Source organism: Oncorhynchus keta, chromosome 26 (genome assembly GCF_023373465.1).
Source record: "Oncorhynchus keta strain PuntledgeMale-10-30-2019 chromosome 26, Oket_V2, whole genome shotgun sequence".
Taxonomy (NCBI): domain Eukaryota; kingdom Metazoa; phylum Chordata; class Actinopteri; order Salmoniformes; family Salmonidae; genus Oncorhynchus; species Oncorhynchus keta.
Window position 1 is genome coordinate 43,046,283 of NC_068446.1, and position 17,261 is coordinate 43,063,543.

The following is a 17,261-nucleotide window of genomic DNA, read 5'->3' on the forward strand; positions in this document are numbered from 1 at the left end:
CACACCCCTCATAAAACCCTCTGACCTGTGGAAACACGAGGATAGCCCCTCATAAAACCATCTGACCTGTGGAAACACGAGGATAGCCCCTCATAAAACACTCTGAAAACACGAGGATAGCCCTCTGACCTGTGGAAACACGAGGATAGCCCCTCATAAAACCCTCTGGACTATCTGACCTGTGGAAACACGAGGATAGCCCCTCATAAAACCCTCTGACCTGTGGAAACACAGGGACAGCCCCTCATAAAACCCCCTGGACTCTCTGACCTGTGGAAACACGAGGACAGCCCCTCATAAAACCCTCTGGACTCTCTGACCTGTGGAAACACGAGGATAGCCCCTCATAAAACCCTCTGACCTGTGGAAACACAAGGATAGCCCCTCATAAAACCCTCTGACCTGTGGAAACACGAGGATAGCCCCTCATAAAACCCTCTGACCTGTGGAAACACGAGGATAGCCCCTCATAAAACCCTCTGACCTGTGGAAACACAGGGATAGCCCCTCATAAAACCCTCTGACCTGTGGAAACACGAGGATAGCCCCTCATAAAACCCTCTGACCTGACCTGTGGAAACACGAGGACAGCCCCTCATAAAACCCTCTGACCTGTGGAAACACAGGATAGCCCCTCATAAAACCCTCTGACCTGTGGAAACACGAGGATAGCCCCTCATAAAACCCTCTGACCTGTGGAAACACGAGGATAGACCCTCATAAAACCCTCTGACCTGTGGAAACACGAGGATAGCCCCTCATAAAACCCTCTGACCTGTGGAAACACGAGGATAGCCCCTCATAAAACCCTCTGACCTGTGGAAACACGAGGATAGCCCCTCATAAAACCCTCTGACCTGCGGAAACACCAGGATAGCCCCTCATAAAACCCTCTGACCTGTGGAAACACGAGGATAGCCCCTCATAAAACCCTCTGACCTGTGGAAACACCAGGATAGCCCCTCATAAAACCCTCTGGACCCTCTGACCTGTGGAAACACGAGGATAGCCCCTCATAAAACCCTCTGACCTGTGGAAACACCAGGATAGCCCCTCATAAAACCCTCTGACCTGTGGAAACACAAGGATAGCCCCTCATAAAACCCTCTGGAATCTCTGACCTGTGGAAACACGAGGACAGCCCCTCATAAAACCCCTGGACTCTCTGACCTGTGGAAACACGAGGACAGCCCCTCATAAAACCCTCTGGACTCTCTGACCTGTGGAAACACGAGGATAGCCCCTCATAAAACCCTCGGACCTGTGGAAACACGAGGATAGCCCCTCATAAAACCCTCTGACCTGTGGAAACACCAGGATAGCCCCTCAAAAAACCCTCTGACCTGTGGAAACACGAGGATAGCCCCTCATAAAACACTCTGACCTGTGGAAACACGAGGATAGCCCCTCATAAAACCCTCTGGACTATCTGACCTGTGGAAACACCAGGATAGCCCCTCATAAAACCCTCTGACCTGTGGAAACACGAGGATAGCCCCTCATAAAACCCTCTGACCTGTGGAAACACAAGGATAGCCCTCATAAAACCCTCTGACCTGTGGAAACACGAGGATAGCCCCTCATAAAACCCTCTGACCTGTGGAAACACGAGGATAGCCCCTCATAAAACCCTCTGACCTGTGGAAACACCAGGATAAAAACCCTCTGACCTGTGGAAACACGAGGATAGCCCCTCATAAAACCCTCTGACCTGTGGAAACACGAGGATAGCCCTCATAAAACCCTCTGGACTCTCTGACCTGTGGAAACACCAGGATAGCCCCTCATAAAACCATCTGACCCCCCTCATAAAACCCTCTGACCTGTGGAAACACCAGGATAGCCCCTCATAAAACCCTCTGACCTGTGGAAACACCAGGATAGCCCCTCATAAAACCCTCTGACTCTCTGACCTGTGGAAACACTAGCCCCTGACCTGAAACACCAGGATAGCCCCTCATAAAACCCTCCGACCTGTGGAAACACAAGGATAGCCCCTCATAAAACACTCTGACCTGTGGAAACACGAGGATAGCCCCTCATAAAACACTCTGACCTGTGGAAACACGAGGATAGCCCCTCATAAAACACTCTGACCTGTGGAAACACGAGGATAGCCCCTCATAAAACCCTCTGGACCTCTGACCTGTGGAAACACGAGGATAGCCCCTCATAAAACCCTCTGACCTGTGGAAACACAGGGACAGCCCCTCATAAAACCCCCTGGACTCTCTGACCTGTGGAAACACGAGGACAGCCCCTCATAAAACCCTCTGACCTGAAACACCAGGATAGCCCCTCATAAAACCTGACCTGTGGAAACACGAGGATAGCCCCTCATAAAACCCTCTGACCTGTGGAAACACAGGGACAGCCCCTCATAAAACCCCCTGGACTCTCTGACCTGTGGAAACACGAGGACAGCCCCTCATAAAACCCTCTGGACTCTCTGACCTGTGGAAACACGAGGATAGCCCCTCATAAAACCCTCTGACCTGTGGAAACACGAGGATAGCCCCTCATAAAACCCTCTGGACTATCTGACCTGTGGAAACACGAGGATAGCCCCTCATAAAACCCTCTGACCTGACCTGTGGAAACACGAGGATAGCCCCTCATAAAACCCTCTGACCTGTGGAAACACGAGGATAGCCCCTCATAAAACCCTCTGACCTGTGGAAACACGAGGATAGCCCCTCATAAAACCCTCTGACCTGTGGAAACACAAGGATAGCCCCTCATAAAACCCTCTGACCTGTGGAAACACGAGGATAGCCCCTCATAAAACCCTCTGGACTCTGACCTGTGGAAACACCAGGATAGCCCCTCATAAAACCATCTGACCTGTGGAAACACGAGGATAGCCCCTCATAAAACCCTCTGACCTGTGGAAACACCAGGATAGCCCCTCATAAAACCCTCTGACCTGTGGAAACACCAGGATAGCCCCTCATAAAACCCTCTGACCTGTGGAAACACCAGGATAGCCCCTAATTAAACCCTCTGACCTGTGGAAACACGAGGATAGCCCCTCATAAAACCCTCTGGACTCTCTGACCTGTGGAAACACCAGGATAGCCCCTCATAAAACCCTCTTACCTGTGGAAACACGAGGATAGCCCCTCATAAAACCCTCTGACCTGTGGAAACACGAGGATAGCCCTTCATAAAACCCTCTGGACTCTCTGACCTGTGGAAACACCAGGATAGCCCCTCATAAAACCATCTGACCTGTGGAAACACGAGGATAGCCCCTCATAAAACCCTCTGACCTGTGGAAACACCAGGATAGCCCCTCATAAAACCCTCTGACCTGTGGAAACACCAGGATAGCCCCTCATAAAACCCTCTGACCTGTGGAAACACCAGGATAGCCCCTAATTAAACCCTCTGACCTGTGGAAACACGAGGATAGCCCCTCATAAAACCCTCTGACCTCTCTGACCTGTGGAAACACCAGGATAGCCCCTCATAAAACCCTCTGACCTGTGGAAACACGAGGATAGCCCCTCATAAAACCCTCTGACCTGTGGAAACACCAGGATAGCCCCTCATAAAACCCTCTGACCTGTGGAAACACAAGGATAGCCCCTCATAAAACCCTCTGACCTGTGGAAACACCAGGATAGCCCCTCATAAAACCCTCTGACCTGTGGAAACACGAGGATAGCCCCTCATAAAACCCTCTGGACTCTCTGACCTGTGGAAACACCAGGATAGCCCCTCATAAAACCCTCTGACCTGTGGAAACACCAGGATAAAAAACCCTCTGACCTGTGGAAACACGAGGATAGCCCCTCATAAAACCCTCTGACCTGTGGAAACACCAGGATAGCCCCTCATAAAACCCTCTGACCTGTGGAAACACGAGGATAGCCCCTCATAAAACCCTCTGACCTGTGGAAACACGAGGATAGCCCCTCATAAAACCCTCTGACCTGTGGAAACACGAGGATAGCCCCTCATAAAACCCTCTGACTCTGACCTGTGGAAACACCAGGATAGCCCCTCATAAAACCCTCTGACCTGTGGAAACACAAGGATAGCCCCTCATAAAACCCTCTGGAATCTCTGACCTGTGGAAACACGAGGACAGCCCCTCATAAAACCCCTGGACTCTCTGACCTGTGGAAACACGAGGACAGCCCCTCATAAAACCCTCTGACCTGTGGAAACACAAGGATAGCCCCTCATAAAACCCTCTGACCTGTGGAAACACGAGGATAGCCCCTCATAAAACCCTCTGACCTGTGGAAACACGAGGATAGCCCCTCATAAAACCCTCTGACCTGTGGAAACACGAGGATAGCCCCTCATAAAACCCTCTGACCTGTGGAAACACGAGGATAGCCCCTCATAAAACCCTCTGGACTATCTGACCTGTGGAAACACGAGGATAGCCCCTCATAAAACCCTCTGACCTGTGGAAACACAGGGACAGCCCCTCATAAAACCCTCTGACCTGTGGAAACACGAGGATAGCCCCTCATAAAACCCTCTGACCTGTGGAAACACGAGGATAGCTCTGACCTGTGGAAACACGAGGATAGCCCCTCATAAAACCCTCTGACCTGTGGAAACACGAGGATAGCCCCTCATAAAACCCTCTGACCTGTGGAAACACGAGGATAGCCCCTCATAAAACCCTCTGACCTGTGGAAACACGAGGATAGCCCCTCATAAAACCCTCTGACCTGTGGAAACACCCCCCTCTGACCTGTGGAAACACGAGGATAGCCCCTCATAAAACCCTCTGGACCCTGTGGAAACACGAGGATAGCCCCTCATAAAACACTCTGACCTGTGGAAACACGAGGATAGCCCCTCATAAAACCCTCTGACCTGTGGAAACACGAGGATAGCCCCTCATAAAACCCTCTGACCTGTGGAAACACAAGGATAGCCCCTCATAAAACCCCTGGACTCTCTGACCTGTGGAAACACGAGGACAGCCCCTCATAAAACCCTCTGGACTCTCTGACCTGTGGAAACACGAGGATAGCCCCTCATAAAACCCTCTGACCTGTGGAAACACGAGGATAGCCCCTCATAAAACCCTCTGACCTGTGGAAACACCAGGATAGCCCCTCATAAAACCCTCTGACCTGTGGAAACACGAGGATAGCCCCTCATAAAACCCTCTGACCTGTGGAAACACGAGGATAGCCCCTCATAAAACCCTCTGGACTATCTGACCTGTGGAAACACCAGGATAGCCCCTCATAAAACCCTCTGGACTATCTGACCTGTGGAAACACCAGGATAGCCCCTCATAAAACCCTCTGACCTGTGGAAACACGAGGATAGCCCTCATAAAACCCTCTGGACTCTCTGACCTGTGGAAACACCAGGATAGCCCCTCATAAAACCATCTGACCTGTGGAAACACCAGGATAGCCCCTCATAAAACCCTCTGACCTGTGGAAACACCAAACCCCTCATAAAACCCTCTGACCTGTGGAAACACGATAGCCCTCATAAAACCCTCTGGACCCTCTGACCTGTGGAAACACCAGGATAGCCCCTCATAAAACCATCTGACCTGTGGAAACACCAGGATAGCCCTCATAAAACCCTCTGACCTGTGGAAACACCAGGATAGCCCCTCATAAAACCCTCTGACCTGTGGAAACACCAGGATAGCCCTCATAAAACCCTCTGGACTCTCTGACCTGTGGAAACACCAGGATAGCCCCTCATAAAACCCTCTGACCTGTGGAAACACGAGGATAGCCCCTCATAAAACCCTCTGACCTGTGGAAACACGAGGATAGCCCCTCATAAAACCCTCTGACCTGTGGAAACACCCCCTCATAAAACCCTCTGACCTGTGGAAACACGAGGATGACCTGTGGAAACACGAGGATAGCCCTCATAAAACCCTCTGACCTGACCTGTGGAAACACGAGGATAGCCCCTCATAAAACCCTCTGACCTGTGGAAACACAAGGATAGCCCCTCATAAAACCCTCTGACCTGTGGAAACACGAGGATAGCCCCTCATAAAACCCTCTGACCTGTGGAAACTGACCTGTGGAAACACGAGGATAGCCCTCATAAAACCCTCTGACCTGTGGAAACACCCCCCTCATAAAACCTCTGACCTGTGGAAACACCAGGATAGCCCCTCATAAAACCCTCTGACCTGTGGAAACACGAGGATAGCCCCTCATAAAACCCTCTGACCTGTGGGAAACACGAGGATAGCCCCTCATAAAACCCCCCTCTAAAACCCTCTGACCTGACCTGTGGAAACACGAGGATAGCCCCTCATAAAACCCTCTGACCTGTGGAAACACCAGGATAGCCCCTCATAAAACCCTCTGACCTGTGGAAACACGAGGATGGCCCCTCATAAAACCCTCTGGACTGTATGACCTGTGGAAACACGAGGATAGCCCCTCATAAAACCCTCTGACCTGTGGAAACACAAGGATAGCCCCTCATAAAACCCTCTGACCTGTGGAAACACGAGGATAGCCCTTCATAAAACCCTCTGGACTCTCTGACCTGTGGAAACACCAGGATAGCCCCTCATAAAACCATCTGACCTGTGGAAACACGAGGATAGCCCCTCATAAAACCCTCTGACCTGTGGAAACACCAGGATAGCCCCTCATAAAACCCTCTGACCTGTGGAAACACCAGGATAGCCCCTCATAAAACCCTCTGACCTGTGGAAACACCAGGATAGCCCCTAATTAAACCCTCTGACCTGTGGAAACACGAGGATAGCCCCTCATAAAACCCTCTGGACTCTCTGACCTGTGGAAACACCAGGATAGCCCCTCATAAAACCCTCTTACCTGTGGAAACACGAGGATAGCCCCTCATAAAACCCTCTGACCTGTGGAAACACGAGGATAGCCCTTCATAAAACCCTCTGGACTCTCTGTGGAAACACCAGGATAGACCTGTGGAAACACGAGGATAGCCCCTCATAAAACCCTCTGACCTGTGGAAACACCAGGATAGCCCCTCATAAAACCCTCTGACCTGTGGAAACACCAGGATAGCCCCTCATAAAACCCTCTGACCTGTGGAAACACCAGGATAGCCCCTCATAAAACCCTCTGACCTGTGGAAACACGAGGATAGCCCCTCATAAAACCCTCTGACTCTGACCTGTGGAAACACCAGGATAGCCCCTCATAAAACCCTCTGACCTGTGGAAACACGAGGATAGCCCCTCATAAAACCCTCTGACCTCTGACCTGTGGAAACACCAGGATAGCCCCTCATAAAACCCTCTGACCTGTGGAAACACCAGGATCCCCTCATAAAACCCTCTGACCTGTGGAAACACGAGGATAGCCCCTCATAAAACCCTCTGACCTGTGGAAACACGAGGATAGCCCCTCATAAAACCCTCTGACCTGTGGAAACACCAGGATAGCCCCTCATAAAACCCTCTGACCTGACCTGTGGAAACACCAGGATAGCCCCTCATAAAACCCTCTGAAACACCAGGATAGCTCATAAAACCCTCTGACCTGTGGAAACACGAGGATAGCCCCTCATAAAACCCTCTGGACTCTCTGACCTGTGGAAACACCAGGATAGCCCCTCATAAAACCCTCTGACCTGTGGAAACACGAGGATAGCCCCTCATAAAACCCTCTGACCTGACCTGGAAACACGAGGATAGCCCCTCAAAACCCTAAAACCCTCTGACCTGTGGAAACACCAGGATAGCCCCTCATAAAACCCTCTGACCTGTGGAAACACGAGGATAGCCCCTCATAAAACCCTCTGACCTGTGGAAACACGAGGATAGCCCCTCATAAAACCCTCTGACCTGTGGAAACACCAGGATAGCCCCTCATAAAACCCTCTGACCTGTGGAAACACGAGGATAGCCCCTCATAAAACCCTCTGACCTGTGGAAACACCAGGATAGCCCCTCATAAAACCCTCTGACCTGTGGAAACACGGGATAGCCCCTCATAAAACCCTCTGGACTCTGACCTGTGGAAACACCAGGATAGCCCCTCATAAAACCCTGACTGTGGACCTGACCTGTGGAAACACGAGGATAGCCCCTCATAAAACCCTCTGACCTGTGGAAACACGAGGATAGCCCTCATAAAACCCTCTGACTCTCTGACCTGTGGAAACACCAGGATAGCCCCTCATAAAACCATCTGACCTGTGGAAACACGAGGATAGCCCCTCATAAAACCCTCTGACCTGTGGAAACACCAGGATAGCCCCTCATAAAACCCTCTGACCTGTGGAAACACCAGGATAGCCCCCCTCATAAAACCCTCTGGACCTGACCTGTGGAAACACCAGGATAGCCCCTCATAAAACCCTCTGACCTGTGGAAACACGAGGATAGCCCCTCATAAAACCCTCTGACCTGTGGAAACACGAGGATAGCCCCTCATAAAACCATCTGACCTGTGGAAACACGAGGATAGCCCCTCATAAAACCCTCTGACCTGTGGAAACACGGATAGCCCCTCATAAAACCCTCTGACCTGTGGAAACACGAGGATAGCCCCTCATAAAACCCTCTGACCTCTGACCTGTGGAAACACGAGGATAGCCCCTCATAAAACCCTCTGACCTGTGGAAACACAAGGATAGCCCCTCATAAAACCCTCTGACCTGTGGAAACACGAGGATAGCCCTCATAAAACCCTCTGACCTGTGGAAACACGAGGATAGCCCCTCATAAAACCCTCTCATAAAACCCTCTGACCTGTGGAAACACGAGGATAGCCCCTCATAAAACCCTCTGACCTGTGGAAACACGAGGATAGCCCCTCATAAAACCCTCTGACCTGTGGAAACATGAGGATAGCCCCTCATAAAACCCTCTGACCTGTGGAAACACGAGGATAGCCCTCATAAAACCCTCTGACCTGTGGAAACACCAGGATAGCCCCTCATAAAACCCTCTGGACCCTCTGACCTGTGGAAACACGAGGATAGCCCCTCATAAAACCCTCTGACCTGTGGAAACACCAGGATAGCCCCTCATAAAACCCTCTGACCTGTGGAAACACAAGGATAGCCCCTCATAAAACCCTCTGGACTCTGACCTGTGGAAACACGAGGACAGCCCCTCATAAAACCCTCTGACCTGTGGAAACACCAGGATAGCCCCTCATAAAACCTCTGACCTGTGGAAACACGAGGATAGCCCCTCATAAAACCCTCTGACCTGTGGAAACACGAGGATAGCCCCTCTGGACTAAAACCCCTCATAAAACCCTCTGACCTGTGGAAACACGAGGATAGCCCCTCATAAAACCCTCTGATAAAACCCCCTCATAAAACCCTCTGACCTGTGGAAACACGAGGATAGCCCCTCATAAAACCCTCTGACCTGTGGAAACACCAGGATAGCCCTCATAAAACCCTCTGACCTGTGGAAACACCAGGATAGCCCCTCATAAAACCATCTGACCTGTGGAAACACGAGGATAGCCCCTCATAAAACCCTCTGACCTGTGGAAACACCAGGATAGCCCCTCATAAAACCCTCTGACCTGTGGAAACACCAGGATAGCCCTTCATAAAACCCTCTGGACTCTCTGACCTGTGGAAACACCAGGATAGCCCCTCAGGACCTGTGGAAACACCCCCTCATAAAACCCTCTGACCTGTGGAAACACGAGGATAGCCCCTCATAAAACCCTCTGACCTGTGGAAACACGAGGATAGCCCCTCATAAAACCCTCTGACCTGTGGAAACACGAGGATAGCCCCTCATAAAACCCTCTGACCTGTGGAAACACGAGGATAGCCCCTCATAAAACCCTCTGACTCTCTGACCTGTGGAAACACGAGGATAGCCCCTCATAAAACCCTCTGACCTGTGGAAACACGAGGATAGCCCCTCATAAAACCCTCTGACCTGTGGAAACACGAGGATAGCCCCTCATAAAACCCTCTGACCTGTGGAAACACCCCCTCATAAAACCCTCTGACCTGTGGAAACACCAGGATAGCCCCTCATAAAACCCTCTGACCTGTGGAAACACGAGGATAGCCCCTCATAAAACCCTCTGACCTGTGGAAACACGAGGATAGCCCTCATAAAACCCTCTGACCTGTGGAAACACGAGGATAGCCCTCATAAAACTGACCTGTGGAAACACCAGGATAGCCCCTCATAAAACCCTCTGACCTGTGGAAACACGAGGATAGCCCCTCATAAAACCCTCTGACCTGTGGAAACACGAGGATAGCCCCTCATAAAACCCTCTGACCTGTGGAAACACCAGGATAGCCCCTCATAAAACCCTCTGGACTCTCTGACCTGTGGAAACACGAGGATAGCCCCTCATAAAACCCTCTGGACTCTCTGACCTGTGGAAACACGAGGATAGCCCCTCATAAAACCCTCTGACCTGTGGAAACACGAGGATAGCCCCTCATAAAACCCTCTGGACTCTATGACCTGTGGAAACACGAGGATAGCCCCTCATAAAACCCTCTGACCTGTGGAAACACGAGGATAGCCCCTCATAAAACCCTCTGACCTGTGGAAACACGAGGATAGCCCTTCATAAAACCCTCTGGACTCTCTGACCTGTGGAAACACCAGGATAGCCCCTCATAAAACCATCTGACCTGTGGAAACACCCCCTCATAAAACCCTCTGACCTGTGGAAACACCAGGATAGCCCCTCATAAAACCCTCTGACCTGTGGAAACACCAGGATAGCCCCTCATAAAACCCTCTGACCTGTGGAAACACCAGGATAGCCCCTCATGACCTGTGGAAACACCAGGATAGCCCCTCATAAAACCCTCTGGACTCTCTGACCTGTGGAAACACCAGGATAGCCCCTCATAAAACCCTCTGACCTGTGGAAACACCAGGATAGCCCCTCATAAAACCCTCTGACCTGTGGAAACACGAGGATAAGCCCCTCATAAAACCCTCTGGACTCTGACCTGTGGAAACACCAGGATAGCCCCTCATAAAACCCTCTGACCTGTGGAAACACGAGGATAGCCCCTCATAAAACCCTCTGACCTGACCTGGAAACACCAGGATAGCCCCTCATAAAACCCTCTGACCTGTGGAAACACCAGGATAGCCCCTCATAAAACCCTCTGACCTGTGGAAACACCAGGATAGCCCTTCATAAAACCCTCTGGACTCTGACCTGTGGAAACACCAGGATAGCCCCTCATAAAACCCTCTGACCTGTGGAAACTGACCTGTGGAAACACCAGGATAGCCCCTCATAAAACCCTCTGACCTGTGGAAACACCAGGATAGCCCCTCATAAAACCCTCTGACCTGTGGAAACACCAGGATAGCCCCTCATAAAACCCTCTGACCTGTGGAAACACGAGGATAGCCCCTCATAAAACCCTCTGACCTGTGGAAACACCAGGATAGCCCCTCATAAAACCCTCTGACCTGTGGAAACACGAGGATAGCCCCTCATAAAACCCTCTGACCTGTGGAAACACGAGGATAGCCCCTCATAAAACCCTCTGACCTGTGGAAACACGAGGATAGCCCCTCATAAAACCCTCTGACCTGTGGAAACACGAGGATAGCCCCTCATAAAACCCTCTGACCTGTGGAAACACGAGGATAGCCCCTCATAAAACCCTCTGACCTGTGGAAACACGAGGATAGCCCCTCATAAAACCCTCTGACCTGTGGAAACACGAGGATAGCCCCTCATAAAACCCTCTGACCTGTGGAAACACGAGGATAGCCCCTCATAAAACCCTCTGGACTCTCTGACCTGTGGAAACACCAGGATAGCCCCTCATAAAACCCTCTGACCTGTGGAAACACGAGGATAGCCCCTCATAAAACCCTCTGACCTGTGGAAACACGAGGATAGCCCCTCATAAAACCCTCTGACCCTGTGGAAACACGAGGATAGCCCCTCATAAAACCCTCTGACCTGTGGAAACACCAGGATAGCCCCTCATAAAACCCTCTGACCTGTGGAAACACTCCCTGACCTGTGGAAACACGAGGATAGCCCCTCATAAAACCCTCTGACCTGTGGAAACACCAGGATAGCCCCTCATAAAACCCTCTGACCTGTGGAAACACGAGGATCCCCTCATAAAACCCTCTGACCTGTGGAAACACGAGGATAGCCCCTCATAAAACCCTCTGACCTGTGGAAACACGAGGATAGCCCTACATAAAACCCTCTGACCTGTGGAAACACCAGGATAGCCCCTCATAAAACCCTCTGACCTGTGGAAACACGAGGATAGCCCTTCATAAAACCCTCTGGACTCTCTGACCTGTGGAAACACCAGGATAGCCCCTCATAAAACCCTCTGACCTGTGGAAACACGAGGATAGCCCCTCATAAAACCCTCTGACCTGTGGAAACACCAGGATAGCCCCTCATAAAACCCTCTGACCTGTGGAAACACCAGGATAGCCCTTCATAAAACCCTCTGGACTCTCTGACCTGTGGAAACACCAGGATAGCCCCTCATAAAACCCTCTGACCTGTGGAAACACAAGGATAGCCCCTCATAAAACCCTCTGACCTGTGGAAACACGAGGATAGCCCCTCATAAAACCCTCTGACCTGTGGAAACACGAGGATAGCCCCCCTCATAAAACCCTCTGACCTGTGGAAACACGAGGATAGCCCCTCATAAAACCCTCTGACCTGTGGAAACACGAGGATAGCCCCTCATAAAACCCTCTGGACTCTCTGACCTGTGGAAACACGAGGATAGCCCCTCATAAAACCCTCTGACCTGTGGAAACACAAGGATAGCCCCTCATAAAACCCTCTGACCTGTGGAAACACGAGGATAGCCCCTCATAAAACCCTCTGACCTGTGGAAACACGAGGATAGCCCCTCATAAAACCCTCTGACCTGTGGAAACACGAGGATAGCCCCTCATAAAACCCTCTGACCTGTGGAAACACCAGGATAGCCCCTCATAAAACCCTCTGACCTGTGGAAACACGAGGATAGCCCCTCATAAAACCCTCTGACCTGTGGAAACACGAGGATAGCCCCTCATAAAACCCTCTGACCTGTGGAAACACCAGGATAGCCCCTCATAAAACCCTCTGACCTGTGGAAACACGAGGATAGCCCCTCATAAAACCCTCTGGACTCTCTGACCTGTGGAAACACGAGGATAGCCCCTCATAAAACCCTCTGACCTGTGGAAACACCAGGATAGCCCCTCATAAAACCCTCTGACCTGACCTGGGAAACACGAGGATAGCCCCTCATAAAACCCTCTGACCTGTGGAAACACCAGGATAGCCCCTCATAAAACCCTCTGACCTGTGGAAACACGAGGATAGCCCCTCATAAAACCCTCTGGACTCTCTGACCTGTGGAAACACCAGGATAGCCCCTCATAAAACCCTCTGACCTGTGGAAACACCCCCTCATAAAACCCTCTGACCTGTGGAAACACGAGGATAGCCCTTCATAAAACCCTCTGGACTCTCTGACCTGTGGAAACACCAGGATAGCCCCTCATAAAACCCTCTGACCTGTGGAAACACGAGGATAGCCCCTCATAAAACCCTCTGACCTGTGGAAACACCAGGATAGCCCCTCATAAAACCCTCTGACCTGTGGAAACACCAGGATAGCCCCTCATAAAACCCTCTGACCTGTGGAAACACGAGGATAGCCCCTCATAAAACACTCTGACCTGTGGAAACACCAGGATAGCCCCTCATAAAACCCTCTGACCTGTGGAAACACCAGGATAGCCCCTCATAAAACCCTCTGACCTGTGGAAACACCAGGATAGCCCCTCATAAAACCCTCTGACCTGTGGAAACACCAGGATAGCCCTCATAAAACCCTCTGACCTGTGGAAACACGAGGATAGCCCCTCATAAAACCCTCTGACCTGTGGAAACACGAGGATAGCCCCTCATAAAACCCTCTGACCTGTGGAAACACCAGGATAGCCCCTCATAAAACCCTCTGGACTGACCTGTGGAAACACGAGGATAGCCCCTCATAAAACCCTCTGACCTGTGGAAACACGAGGATAGCCCCTCATAAAACCCTCTGAAAACACCAGGATAGCCCCTCATAAAACCCTCTGACCTGTGGAAACACCAGGATAGCCCCTCATAAAACCCTCTGACTGAAACACCAGGATAGCCCCTCTGATCTGTGGAAACACGAGGATAGCCCCTCATAAAACCCTCTGGACTATCTGACCTGTGGAAACACGAGGATAGCCCCTCATAAAACCCTCTGACCTGTGGAAACACGAGGATAGCCCCTCATAAAACCCTCTGGACTCTCTGACCTGTGGAAACACGAGGATAGCCCCTCATAAAACCCTCTGACCTGTGGAAACACGAGGATAGCCCCTCATAAAACCCTCTGACCTGTGGAAACACGAGGATAGCCCCTCATAAAACCCTCTGACCTGTGGAAACACGAGGATAGCCCCTCATAAAACCCTCTGACCTGTGGAAACACGAGGATAGCCCCTCATAAAACCCTCTGACCTGTGGAAACACGAGGATAGCCCCTCATAAAACCCTCTGACCTGTGGAAACACCAGGATAGCCCCTCATAAAACCCTCTCTGACCTCTGACCTGTGGAAACACGAGGATAGCCCCTCATAAAACCCTCTGACCTGACCTGTGGAAACACCAGGATAGCCCCTCATAAAACCCTCTGACCTGTGGAAACACGAGGATAGCCCCTCATAAAACCCTCTGACCTGTGGAAACACGAGGATAGCCCCTCATAAAACCCTCTGGACTCTCTGACCTGTGGAAACACGAGGATAGCCCCTCATAAAACCCTCTGACCTGTGGAAACACCAGGATAGCCCCTCATAAAACCCTCTGACCTGTGGAAACACAAGGATAGCCCCTCATAAAACCCTCTGGACACGAGGATAGCCCCTCATAAAACCCCTCTGACCTGTGGAAACACGAGGATAGCCCCTCATAAAACCCTCTGACCTGTGGAAACACGAGGATAGCCCCTCATAAAACCCTCTGACCTGTGGAAACACGAGGATAGCCCCTCATAAAACCCTCTGACCTGTGGAAACACCAGGATAGCCCCTCATAAAACCCTCTGACCTGTGGAAACACGAGGATAGCCCCTCATAAAACCCTCACCTGTGGAAACACCCCCTCATAAAACCCTCTGGACTCTCTGACCTGTGGAAACACCAGGATAGCCCCTCATAAAACCCTCTGACCTGACCTGTGGAAACACGAGGATAGCCCCTCATAAAACCCTCTGACCTGTGGAAACTGACCTGTGGAAACACGAGGATAGCCCCATAAAACCCTCTGGACTCTCTGACCTGTGGAAACACGAGGATAGCCCCTCATAAAACCCTCTGACCTGTGGAAACACCAGGATAGCCCCTCATAAAACCCTCTGACCTGTGGAAACACGAGGATAGCCCCTCATAAAACCCTCTGACCTGACCTGGAAACACGAGGATAGCCCCTCATAAAACCCTCTGGACTGACCTGTGGAAACACCAGGATAGCCCCTCATAAAACCATCTGACCTGTGGAAACACGAGGATAGCCCCTCATAAAACCCTCTGACCTGTGGAAACACCAGGATAGCCCCTCATAAAACCCTCTGACCTGTGGAAACACCAGGATAGCCCCTCATAAAACCCTCTGACCTGTGGAAACACCAGGATAGCCCTTCATAAAACCCTCTGGACTCTCTGACCTGTGGAAACACCAGGATAGCCCCTCATAAAACCCTCTGACCTGTGGAAACACGAGGATAGCCCCTCATAAAACCCTCTGACCTGTGGAAACACGAGGATAGCCCCTCATAAAACCCTCTGACCTGTGGAAACACGAGGATAGCCCCTAATAAAACACTCCGACCTGTGGAAACACCAGGATAGCCCCTCATAAAACCCTCTGACCTGTGGAAACACGAGGATAGCCCCTCATAAAACCCTCTGAACTCTCTGACCTGTGGAAACACCAGGATAGCCCCTCATAAAACCCTCTGACCTGTGGAAACACGAGGATAGCCCCTCATAAAACCCTCTGACCTGTGGAAACACGAGGATAGCCCCTCATAAAACCCTCTGACCTGTGGAAACACGAGGATAGCCCCTCATAAAACCCTCTGACCTGTGGAAACACGAGGATAGCCCCTCATAAAACCCTCTGACCTGTGGAAACACGAGGATAGCCCCTCATAAAACCCTCTGACCTGTGGAAACACGAGGATAGCCCCTCATAAAACCCTCTGACCTGTGGAAACACCAGGATAGCCCCTCATAAAACCCTCTGACCTGTGGAAACACGAGGATAGCCCCTCATAAAACCCTCTGACCTGTGGAAACACCAGGATAGCCCCTCATAAAACCCTCTGACCTGTGGGAAACACGAGGATAGCCCCTCATAAAACCCTCTGACCTGTGGAAACACCAGGATAGCCCCTCATAAAACCCTCTGACCTGTGGAAACACAAGGATAGCCCCTCATAAAACCCTCTGGACCTGTGGGAAACACGAGGATAGCCCCTCATAAAACCCTCTGACCTGTGGAAACACCAGGATAGCCCCTCATAAAACCCTCTGACCTGTGGAAACACGAGGATAGCCCCTCATAAAACCTCTGACCTGTGGAAACACGAGGATAGCCCCTCATAAAACCCTCTGACCTGTGGAAACACCAGGATAGCCCCTCATAAAACCCTCTGACCTGTGGAAACACGAGGATAGCCCCTCATAAAACCCACTAGACTCTCTGACCTGTGGAAACACGAGGATAGCCCCTCATAAAACCCTCTGACCTGTGGAAACACGAGGATAGCCCCTCATAAAACCCTCTGACCTGTGGAAACACTAGCCCCTCATAAAACCCTCTGACCTGTGGAAACACCAGGATAGCCCTCATAAAACCCTCTGGACCCTCTGACCTGTGGAAACACCAGGATAGCCCCTCATAAAACCCTCTGACCTGTGGAAACACCAGGATAGCCCCTCATAAAACCCTCTGACCTGTGGACCCCTCTAAAACCCTCTGACCTGTGGAAACACCAGGATAGCCCTTCATAAAACCCTCTGGACTCTCTGACCTGTGGAAACACCAGGATAGCCCCTCATAAAACCCTCTGACCTGTGGAAACACGAGGATAGCCCCTCATAAAACCCTCTGACCTGTGGAAACACCAGGATAGCCCCTCATAAAACCCTCTGACCTGTGGAAACACCAGGATAGCCCCTCATAAAACCCTCTGACCTGTGGAAACACGAGGATAGCCCCTCATAAAACCCTCTGACCTGTGGAAACACGAGGAT

General features: G+C 51.1%; 1 long non-coding RNA gene across 2 annotated transcripts in view; it reads right to left on the reverse strand.

The window, feature by feature from the left end:
• LOC127912138 (uncharacterized) overlaps positions 1 to 17,261 on the reverse strand; it is a 32,869-nt gene that overhangs the window by 3,797 nt on the left and 11,811 nt on the right. The window contains exons 2-3 of one of the 2 annotated variants that reach the window (XR_008080990.1): positions 15,454 to 15,831; positions 10,456 to 10,546 (exon numbers count right to left, since the gene is read on the reverse strand). This is a non-coding gene — a long non-coding RNA (uncharacterized LOC127912138). Of the gene's footprint in view, positions 1 to 10,190; positions 10,547 to 15,453; positions 15,832 to 17,261 lie in introns of those variants that run through there. The other variant, XR_008080989.1, reaches the window with a different exon arrangement.